We start from the raw sequence: 18242 nt of genomic DNA, 5'->3' as shown, positions 1-18242 counted from the left end.
GTAGTCCTTTCCAGTTCACAATGTCTTCTCGAGAGGGGACCAAAGGGGAAGGATGGAAGGGGCAGTCTCTCTCTGTGGAATTAGCTGGTGAATCACTAGGGAGTGTGGTTCATGGTCGGTTCCATCCCGGAGACTGGGCAAGGCACAAAGCTTCCAGGGTCAGGCCCATGCCTGAGGCCACAGCAACCCTGAAGGCCTCATGCTGGTGGGAAGAGCAGTGGAGGACTCCAGAACTGAAGAAATCCTGCCATATACAATCATCTCCCTAAAGGTACTGCTCCAGTGACTTATGGCCCCGAATCATATCCCGCAGTCACTTTACAAGATCTTTGGGGTTCTCAACCACGTCCAGGACACTGGGCAGACTCAGGTTCTCCCATCGTAAAGGATGTCAATAAAGACATTCCAGGCTACAGAAAATACAGTGTCTTCTTTCCAGCTTGTAACTGCAAGCCTGTTTTTTCACTTATTTTATATACAGTTCTAGGTAGTATAAATTTAAGACCAGTGCTGGTTTTCTCAACAGAAGTTAAGTGAGGATAAAGAGGGACGGATTGGTGTGGCTGCTTGATCACTAGCGTACTGTCCGTCTTTTGTCCATTCGTTCATTCTTTTTTTAAAACAATATTTTATTTATTTATTTGACAGACAGAGATCACAAGTAGGCAGAGAGGCAGACAGAGAGAGAGAGAGGAAATGAAGCAGGCTCCCTGCTGAGCAGAGAGCCTGATGCGGGGCTCAGTCCCAGGACCCTGGGATCATGACCTGAGCCAAAGGCAGAGGCTTTAACCCACTGAGCCACCCAGGCGCCCCCCATTAATTCATTCTTAAAGTCATTGTTCATCCATCCATCTATTTTTATACATCTATTTTCATATATTGTACAGGCTTGAATACAAGGTAAAGCTCTTCCCTTCCCCAAATTATCTGTCAGAAAAGAGGAAGTATATATTCTAGCCCTTAGAGAACTTTTCATAGTATGGACTGCTCTCTCAGTTACCCTATTTTAAACAAAAATGCACTGTTTGGGAAAAAGTATTAGCCTGTTACCATTTCAATCAGTGCCTCCAAAAGGAGGCTCACAAAGGTAACCTGATAGATGTTTTCTTCAGTAATCTCAGTATCAAAATATAGATTTGGTAACTTTTCTTGAGGGTACAGCCCCACTTTACAAGAGCTGAATTTTGCTATTAAAAAAATTTTTTTAAAGATCTTTTTTAAAAAGCAATACAGGAAATGGTTTTATCGTGAACATCAAAAACAAACAAAAACCTTCTAAAAGATTTGATTAAACTTTTCTCCAAAGAAGGCACACAAATAACCAATACGTACATGAAAAGATGCTCAACACCATTAGCCATTAAGGAAACACAAGTGAAAACCACGAGACAGCAGTTCACACCCACTAGAAAAGCTAACATAAAAATTACAGACAGTAACAAGTGTTGATGAGAATCAGGAGAAATTAGAGTCATTATATGTTCCTGATGGGAAAGTAAGACAGTCGAGCTGCTGCGGAAATCTGTTTGGCAGTTCCTCACAATGTTAAACATAGATTATATGACCCAGGATTCCACACCTAGATAACTAAGACAAATAAAAACACATCCACACAAAAACCTGTACACATATGTTCCATAGCAGCATTACTTCCAATGATCAAAAAATGGAGACAACTCAGACGTCTAACAACTAATGAATGGATAGGGACTCCTGGGTGACTCAGTCATTAAGCATCTGCCTTCCACTCAGGTTATGATCCCAGGTTCCTGGGATCGAGCCCCAAATAGGGCTTTCTCCTCAGCCAGAGCCTGCTTCTCCCTCACCCACGCCCCTGCTTATGTTACCTCTCTCACTGTGTCTCTGTCAAATAAATAAATAAAAGCTAAAAAAAAAAAAAAACAACTAATGAATGGATAAACAAAATGCAGCATATCCATACACCGGAATATTATTTGGCAGCAAAAAAAGGAATGAAGGACTCACGCATGCTACAACGTAGATGAGCCTTGAAAACACGATGCTATGTGAAAGAAGCCAGTAAAGTATGTCATGGTGTTGCATGATTCTGTTTAGACGAAATGTCCAGAATAGGGAAATTCATAAAAACAGAGAGCAGATTAGTGGTTGCTGGGCCTGGGGCAGAGAAGAAGGAGGAATGACTGCTGATGGTATGAGCTTTCTTATGGGGTGATATAAATGTTTTGTAATTAGGTGCACCTGGGTGGCTCAGTGGGTTAAGCATCTGCCTTTGGCTCAGGTCATGATCTCAGGGTCCTGGGATCAAGCCTCCCTTAGAGGACATGCTCCCTGCTCATTGGGGAATCTGCTTCTCCCTATCCCTCTGCCCCTCCCCTGCTCATGCGTGCTCACTTTCTCTCTCAAATAAATAAATACAATCTTTAAAAAAAAATGTTTTGCAATTAGATAGGGGTGTCTGTTGTACAAGTTGTGAATATACTAAGGTCATTAAATGTACATTTTAAAAGGATGAATTTTATGGTACGTGAATTAGGTCTCAAGAAAGGTACTATTCAAAAATAAATATTAAGAAGAACTAACCACCTCTCTTTAGACTGTAGGGACAATGATAAAGGCTAGAATGTGGGTAGGGTTCCAGTGGCAAAAGGACACTGATGTCAAAGATGGGAGTGAAGCATTGAATGTTTTGTAACAGGGACGGGGGAGGGGGGAGTTGGGGGAAAAAAACCATCATTTTAATTTAATGTGTTATTTTATACAGTATGTCATTTGAAACATGTCACTAACATACTATATTAAATATTACCCTAAAACATTCACATATTCCCATCACCTTTTTTTTTTTTTTTTTTTAAACAACCTTCCTTGGTGGGACGCACACATATGGTCAGTTTCAGGCACACATCGCGCGTATCAAATGCCGACTGTGTGTCAGGCACCAGCTTCGTCCTCGTCCTCGGGAGAGAGCCCTGACTCTCAGTGCTGACATGGTTCTGACCTCAACAGAGCTTCTGGCCTCGTTCATCCGAATTAAAATGGAGCTCAATGTTGATGTAATTTCTATGAAAAGTTTGTAAAACTCATTATAAAAGCTTGTGGGTCATTCCTAATATTTTGGGGTGCCATCAGTTCCTGAGACCTAGATGAAAATTCTGTACTTTTTCCCCATAATCATGTGCATTTGCTCAGAGGGGACAATTCTGCACCTTGTCTCAGGCTGTTCATGCATACAGTACCCTGCCACCCCGCGCACACACATGCGACGCTCCAGGCTGGATTCCTTACTTTGAGATTATTCTGTATAGAATCTACTTGAATCTGTACCCATTCTCTGGACGCCAAAACACATAAAAATCAGGACCTCAAAAACTGGAGGCCTGGAAAGGATCCAAGATGATCCGAGCTCCAAGAAATGCAGGGAGGGCCCCAGGACCGCTGTGCAAGAGGGTTGAGGAGGCAACAGGCACATGCCTCCCCACTTTGACTCCAGAGGGTCTACTTTTACCCGGTTTAACATGGGGCTTCTGCCTGAGATCCATTCTGAAGAAAGCTTTTCAGCAGATAATAAGTCCCCAAATCTCCTTATTGTATGAGCAAATGAGAAGCCTAAAACTCTTCAGGTTGGCCCAGGTGACTCACCCAGGATCATGTGGCTAGACAGTGACCAGGCAGACAGGGACCAGACCCAGGTCTCCCCGTCCCAGGGCAAGGCTCCCTCTGTCGTCCCTCATGACTCTTCCAGGGAGGGAACACAGGCTGGGAGGGGTTTTCTACACAGAGAGTCAGGTAGAGAAAGAGCAGAGGGCTCAGAGGTACATCCAGACCAATGGAGGGAGGGTCACTCTCTGGAGATAAAGGAGCCGGTGTGTACTAAGTGTTTTCCAACTGCAGGATTCAGAAAGCTCTGAGAGCAGTTACCATGGCAAGCCCTATGCCTGTGCACAGCGAGGTCGAAGTCACGGGTTGCTAAAAATTGCCAACCTCTGCCTTGCAAATCTCTCTTCCATATTCCCACAACAATTTTTCCCTTGACCAAGGCTCCCTGCCTTTTCCCCCACACCTTGTCTTCTCCTGTCGTTCAGTCTGGCCTACAGGAGCTCAATACACAGGAGGATAAGGGAGAAAGGCAAGGCAAGGATCCACGGATTAGAGAGACATGGGAGCCACTTATAAAGAGATTACTGAGCTCCTGATCTAAATCCCCGGGCTTCCTCTCCCTAGGCTCTAGGAAACCTCCACATTTAGAAGAGGCTAGGAGCGCATCCTGACCCCTGGGGAGAATGCGGTGTCTGCTGCTAAAACTGACTATCGTGATGCCAGCACAGGGAATAAGGAAGACCCCCCCTGGCCCAGAGAGCCTGGCATGGGTGTGCAGGGAAGGAGGGAAATGGAATCTCCTATCATGGGCATCTGAGGTAGTTAAGAAGAACAAAAGGCAAAGCACCTCCCTGGCCCAGCATTTCACGCTGGGATGAGTTGATAAATTCTAGAGGATCAGGGAGTGCAAAGAAGCACTGAGACAGCGAAGGGGGTGGTGGGGGAGCAACAGGTTTCCCGAGGGCTGGGTTGAGCATGGAGCTTCTGGGAGGACTTGGGCTGGGGAAGGTGGACAGGACCACGGGCAGGAACACAGGAACTGAGCAAAGGTTTGATGGGGCCCAGTGAGCAAATCATGCTAGCGAGGGTGAAGGGCTTACTTGGAAAGTACACGGGGGTTGATTGAGAAGGGTAGACAGAGGTCAGATTATAGATGGCATCAAAATTGAAGGGACTGGGGTTTGTCTAGAGGCATGGGAGCTTCCAAAGGAACTGGAGGAAGGGGAGAGGCTTCTAGGTAATCTTAGAGGGTATCAGGAGGGTATCTGGAGGCTTCTAGGTAATATTAGAGGGCTGATTATTATAATATTAGAGATATTATATAATATATAAAATATTAATAAGATATATAATATTATAATGTTAGAGAAGCTGATTAGCTTCACCTGGGCTTGAGTGAACCCTCGGGAGAAGGGAAGAGAGGAATGAGAGGCATGAAGAAGGAGTCTGTAGGACTAGTGATAAGTAAGATATGAGCAGAGAAAAGCAGAGAAGAGGAGAAAGGGAAGAGAACATCAGGGTTTCTGGCCCGGGTGTCTAGGAGAATGACAACTGCGTGAACGAAAGGGTTGCCTGGAGGAAGAGATGGTTTGGTGTGAGAAACTGATGAATTTGGTTTTCCACATGTAGCACTTAAGGTGAATTACTCGAGTGGAAATGTCTGATAGACTCTTGGAAGTGGGGGGCTGAAGGGAGGAGGTTCTGGCTGGAGGCAGAGACCAGGTCATGGGAAGTGATGAGGGCGGAGGGGGACAGCAGATCTAAGGGCATGCTGCCCCGATTCTGCAGGGGGCTGCCGTGTAGAGAGTGTCATTAGGCCTGGAGACAGGCTAACATTTAGTGCATACCTAGCAAAGATAAGTCTGCGGGTGGGGGTGGGGGGGGTCAGCTTATCTCTGAATCAATGACCCGGAGAAAGGAAAGGATTAAGGAGAATGGCAAATTATAGATATTCCCATAAACCCTACATCTACTTTTTTTTTTGTAGATTTATTTCCTTATTTCAGAGGGAGAGAGAGAGAGAGCACGAGCATAAGGGGCAGAGGTTGAGAGAATCTCAAGCAGACTCCATGTTCAGCAAGGAGCCCGACACCGGGCTTGATCTCACGACGGGGAGATCACCACCTGAGCCGAAACCAAGAGCCGGACGCTTACCTGACTGCACCACAACCCTACATCTTTTCAATTCAGCTAAAGACCAATCTCCACTCAGAATGGAGAAGCCTCCTGTGAACTAGCAGATATCTCTAGGACCCCCAAATCATCCTGAATTACATAATGTATCCAAACTCTCAAGACATGAGCCGTTGTAACATGTCTTTCCTGCTCCTCCTGAAATGTCAAGCCCTCTTTTCTCGGATCCACTTTACTTGCTTCTGCCCAAATTTGATCAGCGCCCCCACCCCTTCATTCTCCCCATCTCTCTGCAGCCTTCAGAATAAAGTCCAAACTCTTCAGCGGCCAAGTCAAGCCTTATCCCACTTTCTTCCCTTTATCTTTATGGTCCTTGGACACCCTCAGCTCCACCCAAAATGATTCATTCGAAGGAGCCCTTCCCACCTCCCTGCTTTTATTTACACTCTTCTGTGACCACAAGCACCATCCCAGGTTTCCACGGTCATCCCTACCCATCCTTTCAGACCTTTTCCAAATGCCACTTCCTCCAGGAAGCATCCCCAGACTCCCCAGACAGAAATACCCTCTCCAATCCTCTGACATCATCACACTTGACGGGTGTGTCTTTTATGGCACTGCAAGTCCCCATCTCATCTTACAGTTCAATATGTTTACTTATTACCTCCCCAACCAGCTGTGGACTTACTGAGAACAGATAAAGTCCTTCTCACGTCAAGGAAGACTGACCCCAAGAGTGAAGGAGGTGAAGAGGGGAGAAAGCACACACAAATCTCCAGAACGAGTTACAAATGAGAAAACTAGGGCTCTGGGGGGCAACGTCACCCAGATAGAAAGTGACCGAGTCAAGGCTCAAACCCGCATCTCTTTAACCCGCCACTCCTCATCTCCAGGAATGGTGCGTGGGGTGCTTTCCGGGACATTTTCACATATGTCCAGGATTTCTCTCAAGGACCTCATCAGGGATGCTATCCTTTTTCTTCATTTTCGAGTGAGAAAAAAAGAGGTCTGGAAGAGTCGAGCAACCTGTCTAAATCACACCGCTAGCGAGTGGCCGCATCGATACTGGGGCCATGTCTTCTGATTCCTGATCGCGTTTCCACTAACCCAGGCTCCCAATGTGCCTGCACTGGGGGCTTCAGAACCCAAGCCTGGGACAGCCCCTCAGGACTGCCTAGAGGGGCATCACTGTACATCAGTGCCCCATGTTCCTGTAAATAGTGGAGGGAAGGTGACCGGCTGCTAGTAAGGGCGCCTTCTGAGTGTCAGATCTCCGGGAACCTGCCTGGAGCAGGAGCCAGGGGTGGGAAGAGTAGAAACCTGCATAAGAGAGAGAAGCTAGGGTCCCACTGCAAATGCACCTGGAGAACGCATCTCCGTTCTCCAGGTGCATTTGCGGTGGGACTGCTTGAGGCTGGGGAGGAAGTAGGGGGCGGGGTCAACTACATGATTTAGAAACCAGGTAAAGACATGATGTGTCAGGGGCCAGGACCAGAGGAGGGGCTGTTTTCTTACAGGTGGGAAATGGATTCCTGCCCCTTGACGTCCCCCAGGAGCAAAGCCCAAACTCAGAGCAGAACTCCCAGAAGGACTTAGAGGAGGCGCCTGGACCCTTGGGTGTCCCAGTAAGGATGCAGCAGCTGGGGGAGTCTGAGCGAGCCAGGTGGTGGGCAGACCCTCAGAGAAAGAAGGGGCACAGGGAGGGGTCGGTCCTATGCCCTCAAAGTTGTTGAGAGAATCAACCTAACCAAAAGGGAGACAACAATTAAACCCAATGCCAAGTTCTAAACAATGGGTATGGTGTGTTCCTGTGAACCCCCCAGCTAGTGAGCCATGTGGCCAGATTCTTTGCAATGGATTTTGAGAAAGAAAAGGCAAGAAGGGCACTTCAGAGGAGGAAAATGTTGGTGAACTTGATGCCGAGAGAGGAAAGTGGGGAAGGATCAGCCTTCCATGGATGTTGGAGTGGTTTATCTTAGCTTTAATCATGTTGCCCAGCTGCCTTATGAAAGCAGCAGTTCCCTTAGTGCTAGGCAAAGGGAAGGGCTGGGTGAGAAGGTCTTGGGAAGCAGAGGACAGTCCTTTCCTGCCGCCCACCCATAGTCTACCTGGAAAACAAATCCTACATTCCCACCCACCTGCCATCCTGTCTAGGTAAAAAGGACATTGGAATTTGCAGCCTCCAGCCTGCTCTCTTAATCAAACTGTCATCGTGAGTAATAATTATCCCTTGGGAAATAGCACAGTGACTCAAAAAGTGGTCCCCTCCCCTATCGCCACCCCCTCGCACAGCTCAGAGCTTTGTTTAGGGTGCCGAGAACCCCAGAGAGCAAAGCCACCAGCTCGTGAAAACTGTCCCCTTAAGTGATCATTCAGACTCCAGGGATGGGCAGTCGCAGAAAGTCTCTTTGGCCAAAGAGCTCATTAGGGCTGGCTGTTCATCAAATCCAGTAGACGTGGGTGCGGTGCGGGGCAAGAAGCAAATACTGCTGGAGACCTGATGCCTGTCAGTGAGACAGAAGCTAGGAGGGCTACTCCTCATAGGATGGCCTTTTTCCTCAGGGGCTTCCTTCCCACCGACTCAGATTAATCCTAAGCATAAAAATACAACGATAAGGAGAGCCACACTTATTCAATGCCGACCAAGTGCCTGTTGTTTGAAGGACCAAATCTGGGGGCACAGTCAAGGATATTAGGAAGCTGGTGCATAAGACCATCTGGGACGTTAAAACAGTGAAACAGGCCATGCGGGTAGGGTACAGGCCTGTTACTGGGCCCCTGACTGTCTGCCCCTTCTGTCACCTTTGCCTTCCGGATGAGGACGACCAGGCCAAGGGACTTGCCTCACGTCAAGCAGTAAGTCTGAGAGCTCGAGTTGGAACTCTGGCTGACTGACTCCAAGCTTTTGTACTTGACCACCAGCCTACTAGCCCTGTTCACGTTTTAGGCCACTGCCCCCTTCCCTGCTCTTCCCCCTTTATCCTAGAACCCATGCAGAGTCTAAAAGAAACCCTCAGTCACCAAGCCAGCAAGAACTTCTCTTAATTATCATATGTACATAATTACCATATGACAGCCCTTGGGTATCTCCAGCCACTGGTGTGTGACCACCTCAGAGCTCCATTCATCCAGGAGGCCAGGGCCATGTGGTCCAGAGCCCATGACTCCTGGGCAGGAGGAGAGCTAGGGGCTGACAGAGACCTACCACTCAAGATCTACCCTAGAGCATGCTCTCTCCCTTTCCTTCCCTCACCATCGGTGTGCTTGCCTTAGCAGTACTGAGGACATATGGAGCAATGGCTATCACCACGGATGGCCACTTGCTGAGAGACATCCTCTTCCCAGGCTCTTCTGACCTATGAGAAATGGGCGTAAGCTGCTACGGGAAGGTTTTGGCTGACACGGGTAGGGGTTTGTGTCCATGGGGGAGATGTGATGCTGGGAGAGCTGTGCACCAGCACTCAGTCCGCAGAGATCCTCTGTGAGTTGGACACTGCTGAGTCTAGGATCAATTAGATCTCTCCTGGTTAGAGTTAGGGAATGAACAATGTCCTCTGAAAGACCTGCTTGGTCCCAGAACTGTGCCCACATCAACAGTCACTAGATAGGAAATGCTATTTCCTTTGAGACAATAATAGGTTCCCCAATAGCCGCCCCCCCCCCACCCTTCCAGGGTTCTAGGGTCAAATTCACAGAACGCTAGAGGACCCAGGGATACAGAAGTTTTTTCTGCAGGACCTTGACTGTACAAAGACACATGACAACTCTCCGAGAGCCAGCTCATCTGAACATTTCTCCAAGGGAACACCCATAACTCTCTCATGGCATAGAGTTTCTCTGAACACTGTTTGGCAAATGCTGGTCTAAAGAGCTGGGAACAAAACACTCACCACTGGGGAGGAGGAGATTCAGCCATGGAAAGGGACCATTTTTAACTCCACGGTCCATACAAGGGAACACAATTTCCATTTCCTCTTTCTCTTAACTAATTTTTAACTCCCTCCAGTTCCCTTTTAGGAGGTCCCTAAACTGCTCTCACCAATGCTCTCATTAAAGTCAAAACACGGTTCCCAATGCACCCCTACTTCATCTCTCCCTGCAATGAGTCTGTGTGTCTACGTGTCTACGTGTCTACGTGTTTTTAAGAGTCTAAGGTACTTGTAAAAACAGGAATGACGGCAGTCCAAATTTTGCAGTGCACTTGTTTATGCCAGATACCGTGCTAGCTGTTTTATGTGGGTTCTCTCTTGTAATTCATTCACATTTTCCTTCCGTTAATTCTGCCCTGAGCCACCACCTCTTTCCCACCCATTCTCCTCCAAGAGGAGAGCTAGGGATCTCCTCCCCTGGAAGCAGGTGATCTGCAAAAGGAAGGGTAGATCTGAGAAAAACAATTCAGGCTCTCCCTTCTTTGCTCAGGAGCTGGCACACTCTCTTGCTAGAAGCGGGACACCTACCACATTATTTCCCTGGGGAACCTCTGAGTCCTCACTAACTATAAACAGAAATCAATGAGCCCAAGCACTTTGTGGATGCTACTTTGGTCACCCTGGCAAAGGGGTCATAAAAATTAATATCTGCCACTTTTCTTGAGCACTCACTAGAGAATCTATGTGCATTATCATAGATCCTTCCAACAACATGTTATTCCTGTACTCGTTCAGAAAAGAGATTCGGGGGCTTCCAGGAGCCTCACGGTGGGAAAGGGGCCAAGCGGGGTTTGAATCCGGGTCCATTAGCCTCCAAAGCCCAATCTCTTTCTGTATCACAATCTTCAGCTTGTAGATAAACATGAAAACCAAGGAAATTTTTTTTTTTTTAAAGAAATAACATGGTCAGTCAGTGAAGGAGTCCCAAGCTGGCATCTAGGAGAATTGGTGACAAGATAAATATGCCCTGAAGACTGTTCTCCTGGCACAGGAGCATGGTCCATCTTTCATTTCCCAGCCCAGGAGCATCTTCCCCTTCCTTCTAGAAGAGTGTTGCCAGATAAAATACCGGATATGTGTTAAATTTGAATTTCACATAAACAATACATAATGTCTTAGTATAAGTATGTCCCAAATACTGCAGGGCTATACTTATACTTGAAAAATAGTCATGGCTTATCTGAAATTCAAATCGGAGTGTCCTGTGTTTTTATTCGCTAAATCTGGCAACCCCACCCTAGACTCAGAGGCATGCTGGGAAGTCTCCTGCCTGGCTCTGGGTCCCAAGTGTTGCTCCAACGGGAGTTGCCATGGCAGCCTAAGCAGGCCCTTCTGGAGCTGTCTCTACTTACCTCCCCAGCTTCACCTCGCCCCTGCACTCTCCATGCTCCAACCATGCTGCGCTACTTTCAGTTTCCTCAATGTGTCATGCTGCTTCTGGCCCCAGGTCTCGGCACTTGCTGTGTTTTGTGCCTGCCTCCGTCCCTCTCTCCCACTCTCTGGCCACTTTCTATTGATCCTCTGGGTCTCCTGTTGGAGTCATTTCTGCCAGGAAGTCTTACCTGACACCCTGATCCCTGCCCCTTCCCACTGCAGCCCTCAGCATCAGATGTCCACCATCCGGCTCCAGAGAGCAGGGGTGGGGCACAAACATCCTTGTGTCCCCACATGAAGAACCAGCACATAGCCTCAGGTAGGAAGCAGCAGATGCTTATTGAATGAATGAATGGATGGATGGAGACTATCCAGAGCCGCATCTCTTGAATGTGACTACTTCCTTCCTCCCATCCTTACTCACTTTTTCATCTCTGCCTCCTCTCCCTCTCTGAGTTGTGAGAGGCTGGGGCTCAGGTCCTCAAAGGCATGTCCTGGCCTGGACTCTGATGAGGAGAGAGCAGTCAAGACATGGAGAGGTCTCCTTGTGCCCCTTACCAGGTCATGACATATCAGCTGTCCCTGGGGGCTCAAGTTGCGCTACAGGTCAGCGGAAACTTCTCCTTGGCTTCCAAATCCTCCTGGCACATACCCCCTCTGGGGAAAAACTCTGCTCCCCTTCTCCCCCCTGGCCCCTTCAAGGGAACCTAATTGGACTGAGCCCCAAGTTTGGGGTGTAGGGAGATGCCAGTGTCAGATGGCTGAGGGTTAGGGCAGGTGGTGGGGCTCGGTGGGCTCAGAACATCACCCATATGTTCCCTGTTCACCCACCCAAGGCTTTGCCCACGCACAGCCTGACAGCAAGAGAAGGCAGCACAGAACTTAACCCTTTCCTGCAACTGAGAAGGTAGTTTCACAAAGAACCAGTGAGCAGCCAGTGTTAACTTTAACCCCCAGACAGACACACAAAGACACACACACACACACACACACACACACACCCTGGAGTTCTGCCTCTATGGCCCTCGCAGAGCCCTGCTTGCTTTCAGTCCGGGCTTGATTTAGAAAATGCCCTCTGGGGTGCAGGCAGTCCTTGCCAGAGCAGTGGGGTGTGCTGGGAACATGACCAGGGTGGGGGTGCTGAAGGGCACGGGGAGAGGGGAAGGGGGGGAGGGCAGGGAGCGGCTCCGAGGCAGCGCCCGAAGTTGCATTCTGAAAGCCCTGGTCTGTCGCTCTCTGATCCGACCTTTGGAAGCAGGTGGCGATTTTGTGCGTTCTCATCATCCCCCAGCCTCCCCTCCCAGAATACGTTCGGAGGACAAAGAGGGAGAAACACCCCTCAGTCTCAAATTAACTCCCAAAATAGACTCTGCTCTGCCCCGGGGGGAAGGCGAGCCAGCCAGGCGTGCAGCGCCCGGGCGGCTCCGACACCGGAGTCCCTTTTCCAGGAACTCCCGCTCCTGTCCAGGTACCGGCAGTCTCGGAATCACCCCTTTCCCACCCCTACCACCCCGGCCTGCCTCCAACTTGTGGCTGGGCGCTCCGCCCGGATGGCGGGAGGGGACTCACTCGGAGAGAAGCGCCGACTCCGACGGCTCCTTGGCTCAGCCAGGTGAGGCGCGGGCTGCGCGGCCGGCAGGTACAGGTGGGTCCGGGGGGCTGCGGCAGGTAAGGGGTGCGCGGCCGCTCCCGAGGCCTCTGCTGAGTAACAGGGCTGACAGGTTGGTGTTTTCCCCTCTCCTCCTCCTAGTTAACCACACCCCTGCTGCTCTCCTCCTCACTTCCTTAAAGGGTGGGGTGTGTTGTCTGTGGCGCTGAGTGTGTGCCCGCTCCAGCCTCTTACCATAAACCCTGAAATAGACGCCGCCACCAATTCCCTGAGCGGCACGTGCCCACCTGCGGACCCATATCCCGAGCCCCAACGGGGTCTCCTGCCCTGGTCGTCCCTGGGAGCGGCTGACCTCGCCCAACTCCTCCTACCCCTCCCTCCTCCTCCCACTCCGATTGCAGACTTCTGGAGGCTAGGCTTAGAGGTCGGTATTTCCTCTCTAGCCTCAAGGTAGGGCTCAGAGTGGGAGCCAGTTATCTGGCTCCCAGAATCTCAGCATCTCAGACCCTCCAGGTCTCTTTCTGTCCTAAAGTAGCCCCAAGCCCTTGATGGGACACTAGAGATCAGGTGAATATCACCAGGGGCTCTGGTAGAACCGATCCAGGTGCTTGTGCTATGATAGGGCGGGCCCAGAGGGTGACACAAAATTGTCATCAAAGCCCAGCAGCCTTTACCAGCCTCATCTCCATGTCAGCTCACTTTGCTGACCAAAGAGGCTGGTTCACCTCTTTACTCAGGTGAGCAGGGCCTGAAATTCAAGGCAGTGACTCAAGGGAACCTAGAAACCCTTTTCCCCCTTTTGCTGGAAAGATTCTAGACTTTCCCCCTAAGTAGGAGGAGATGAACAGGACTTAGCATAACGTCAGAAAGCTGGTATGTTCTCAATGTCCCTGCACATCCTCAAAGTTCCTCTCTAGAGCCCCTGGCCCAGATTTCTTCATTCTGGGTCCTGTGAAGGGTTGGGACCTCCCACGGTTCTAGAACATGCTGGTCTGTGAGGGTGGCGCCCCCTGGAGTTGTGCTGCCATACATGACCACCCAGCATACATGATGCCACCCACCCCCAGTACCACTGCACCCACTAACCCCAAACTCCATGGAGAACAACAGGAAATACAGCATTTGGTGAGTATGCCTAAATGCCAACCACTATTGCTAAGAACGCATTCAACTGACAGCATTTCATTTAATTTCCCCCATTTTCTGAAAAGAAAACCAAGACTTAAGATTCCTTAATTTGTCCACAAAGCCAGAAATTTTATGTTTCTCAAATTGTGACCAGGGGACTGATGACCTGTAGCTTTTAAAATACAGATACCTGGATGGCACTGCGGGTCTACTGACAGTCAGAATCTCTGAGCCTGGGGCCCACCTGTCCTACCAAGGCAGCTGACAACCCATTGGGTGGGCGCTCATAATCACACCCGCAGGAGCTCCCCCTGGTTTACCCCATTCATCTGTTCATGATGTCCCCAGCACCAGGTAATGTTGGCAACCTGCAGAGCAGTCAGGTGTCAGGGGGACTGTGGGTAGGGCTTGGGGTGATCAGGCAAGAGCGACAGGTAAACTGGAATTCACAGGCTAGGTATGGAGGAAGACTAACAGACCAACTGACAGCCCCACAAGGATATCATCAGAGGGCTTCTGAAAATGGGGGCCCCTTCTGTGTTCTTGTGCACGGAAATGAGGAGATGAATGTTGAGCAGTTGAAGGTTAGATACTTACATTAGCTGTTGAGGGTCTGTGTTGGGCTAGAGGCAGTGGAAACTAAGGAGCAAAATGAATCCAACAGGTTTAAGGAAAGGTGAGTTTGTGTATGCTGCCTCCCTGTGGCCAAATCCATAAACTACAATATCACCAGGCCCTAATTGGAGCAAGGTTTCCAGATTTTCCAAAATTTTCAAGGATGTTGAATCCTTCAGAGATGTTTCTTTAAAGCTCTGAAACCTAGCACCTAGCATCATAGGATAATAGGTCTCTCTCAAGACCTGGGAAAACTGCCTGCGATGGATACTCTCTGCCTGTAGGTCTCCCTATGTTCTGTCCAGTATGGGTCATGAAAAATTCAGGTGACACATGTCAGCCTGTTATGTTAAAAATCCTATCAGAAATGCTTCCAGGATCCTAGGATTCTATGTGAATGGTCTTTAAAAAATCTGTTGATGGCTCATTGTGTGTTCTAAGCTTTGTTTAAGATGGTAGCCAGTGGAGTGGGTTTAGATGCACATGGGAAGGAACCATTCAAGAAGGAAGACGTGACCTTGGGCAAGCAAATCCATCTCTCTGAGTTTGCATTTCCTAATCTAGGAGAGTAGAGGAATAAGTACTACCTTCCCTACCTATTTCACAGGGTATCGTGATGACCCAATTAATTGTAGGTATGAAAATATTCACACTATAGCAATTATTATGGTATTGTGCTATATAACATGCTATGATTTTAGTTTTAGAAATAATAGGAATTAGGGATACCTGGCTGGCTCGGTTGGTAGGACACACGACTCTTGATCTCAGTATCATGAAGTCAAGCCCCACTTTGGCTGTGGAGCCTACTTAAAAAGAAAGAAGAAAGAAAGAAAGAAAGAAAGGGAGGGAGTGAGGAAGGAATAGGGTGGGTTTAGTGGGGAGAGATTATATAGATTATCTGTTATACAGATACAATCTATCAGGTGTTCACTTATGAACGGAATTTTCACCTATCACTTAATGGGTCTTCACAACAATTTATTGAAGTAAATAATAATATTCTTATTATTGTGCTAGGAGGCTTGGAAAAGATAAATAATTTGTCCACAGCCACCCAGGTGGGAAAGAGCAGGGCTGAATATAAACCCATTATTGTTACATAATGATACATCTTTGGAATCTATTATGGGATAATGGAATGAAATCACATATTGTTATTAGAATATATTCCACTTTTGGGCACCTGCATGGCTCAGTTGGCTAAGCATCTGACTCTTGATCTCAGCTCAGGTCATGATCTCATGGTTGTGAGTTCAAGCCCCACATTGGGCTCTGTGCTGGGCATGGAACCTACTTAAAAAATAAGAAAAATAAGAATACATTTCATTTTAAAAGAATAATATAGTTATAAGTGTTCTGAGCAAAAAAAAAAAAAAAGAAATGAACAAAGAAAAAAGTCATGGGCACAAGGATTAAATAACTGAAATCCTTCATCACCAAAGGACATCTACCTCTAAATAAACCAGTTACCACTGGGTTTGCTAAATGGACCACAGTTGAAGCCAACCCCCCCAAAACAACAAAAGAACCCCCAAACTTCAAAACTATGTCCTTGACTTCAAAAGGGCTCTATTCCATTCAGGAAGGCACAGCTGGTTGTCCTTTCTTCCCTTATAATAGAATCCCTGATTTTTAGTTGGTCCTAGGCTGCCCCAAATAAAGACTGCACATCCCAGTCTCCTTTGCAGGTATGGCCAGTGACTAAGTTCTGGGCAATGTTTGGTGAGTGAGCTTTAGGATCATGCCCGTCAAGGCAATGGGCAAGCCTCCAACATTTCCTTTTCCACTTGCACCGAATGATGGAAACTGGAGCCGCCATCCTGGTCTATGGTGTTGAGAAATGAAGTCTGGATCCCTAGTGCCATCAAGCCACAATGCTAGCCCTAGATATGGCCTGGGCCAACTTGAACATTTACATGAGAAATTTACTTAAATTTTTTAGGTTGCTACACTTGGGGCTTCTCTGTCATCATAGCTTCAAGTGTATCCTAACTAATATACTATCAGTCAGTCTATGTTCTTTTGTCTATAAATTAAGGCAGAACCTCAATTTCCTCATCTGTAAAATGGGAATAACTTACCATTGGGTTGTCAGAAGGACTAGAAATAATACATGTAAATTTCCCTGCCAGCACCATGGCTCATAACTGGCAATAAATGGAAGGTATTTTATCCTGTTGCAACTTTTAAAAATATGTTCCTGAAATAAAAATAACGGTTAGTTTAAAATATTCCATCACTGGGACACCTGGGTGGCTCAGTCAGTTGAGTGTACAACTCTTGATTTCAGTTCAGGCCATGATTTCAAGGTCATGAGATTGAGCTCTGTGTTGGGCTCCACACTGGGTGTGGAGCCTACTTCAAAAAAGGTGGGGGAGGATTTACCTAATGTATTTATTTTATATTATTTACCTAAAATACTCCACCATACCCAACCCCCCAAATTGGAGGGGAAAGGTGATACAAAAAAGAAAATTTGATTATTGATGTAAGCTGAATGATGGGTAGGTGGGGGTTAATTAAACTGCTCTCTTTCATTTTGTGTTTGAAAATGTGAAAAAGTTAAAATAAATAAAATCTTTCCATGGAGAGAAAAAAATGGATTCCTGGGCATAATCCCAAGTGAATCTCTTTGGGAAAAATAAAACCATATTAAATCCATTGAGAAATTAATTTGGGGACTCAAGAGGGAGGGCAGATGGAGAAGTCAGTAGAATGTTTTCACTTCCCTTTTAAAAACAATAGGCAGAGTCTCAGTGCCACAGAGGCCTGGCAATTTCCACAGTTCTGGGCACCGCTGTCTGGCCTTGGGTGGCTCCCCAAGATGGCTGCAAGGCAGTGGGTGGCAGGGTGCCCACGCAGAGTGCCTGTGTGGAAATGGAGCCCACCTGCTGCCCGGCCGACTCTGAGTCAGCGCCATGACTCCTGTGACTTTGGCCTTCTTGGCTCTCCATCCCTCACCCACCATGTGAGTGAGCTCGCCAGGTCCCCACACCCTATGGATAAGCTCTGAAGCAATGACAAGGCCCTATGAACCTTGTCTTGCCATTACTAACATCTGCAATTCTAACAAATGTGGCTGGCTCTCTGTGCCTAGCCCACACTAGAAGTATCAAGAGGCATTGCAAGCAGGCTGCTATAGGCAGAATGGTTGTTAGCAGCAAGAAGCACCTCTAAAAAAAGAAAGAAACACCAAGTTCCTAGCAAATGGAAGAACCTTTAAAACATAGGCATCTGTGGCCACTTACAGGGACGAGACAGACAACCTTACATAGTGCACGAACTCGAGGGCACTTTATGATCCAGCGCAGCACAGTAATTATTGTCTAAGTCAGGAAGGAAAGTTCACATTATGTTCTGCATTCTGTATTTTAATACAGAATTGGGATTTTTCCCCCTCTTAAAATACAGAAAAATATATATATATATACACACACATACACATATATATGTGTATATATATACATATTAAAGTCTATTCAAAATATTTGGAATAAAATAATTTGGAGCTTAGAGAGAAATATCAGGAACCTGGAAAATCCACTTGGATTTCATTTTGTCAAGTACCAAGTTGCCTGTCTGTCTTGGAGTATCTTACCACCCTACCTCCTTCACAGTAAGAGCAGCAGTGTGTAACCCTTACTGGGCACATCCAAGCAAAGGGCTGAAAGCCTGGAGGTCCACGGAGGCAAGGCAGGGGAGGTGAGGGAAGCTAGCTGGATGGTGTCTGGGACAAACTGGAGAACAAATGTCCCTTCTACAGGAAGCACCTGCTATTCAGCTCAAAATCTACTGCTGTGTGGAAGAGGAAGCTTCCTATAGCAATGCAGCAAGAGCTTTCTTTTTCTAAAAGCAAACACAGACACTGAACT

The 18242-nt window shown here is 47.6% G+C and overlaps 1 protein-coding gene across 3 annotated transcripts in view; it reads right to left on the bottom strand.

Annotated features, from left to right (window-relative positions):
- The window catches only part of PTK2B (protein tyrosine kinase 2 beta), a 123027-nt gene extending 110138 nt beyond the window's left edge, over window positions 1-12889 (bottom strand). The window contains exons 1-2 of one of the 3 annotated variants that reach the window (XM_059176410.1): window positions 12585-12889; window positions 11440-11521 (exon numbers count right to left, since the gene is read on the bottom strand). The gene's annotated coding sequence lies outside the window, so the exon portion shown is untranslated. The remainder of the gene's footprint in view (window positions 1-11439; window positions 11522-12584) is intronic. The other 2 variants (XM_059176405.1, XM_059176412.1) reach the window with 2 other exon arrangements.
- Window positions 12890-18242: the final 5353 nt, after the last annotated feature.

This window comes from Mustela lutreola, chromosome 1 (assembly GCF_030435805.1).
Source record: "Mustela lutreola isolate mMusLut2 chromosome 1, mMusLut2.pri, whole genome shotgun sequence".
NCBI classification, from domain to species: Eukaryota; Metazoa; Chordata; class Mammalia; order Carnivora; family Mustelidae; genus Mustela; species Mustela lutreola.
This window is presented reverse-complemented; position numbering and strand designations above follow the sequence as displayed.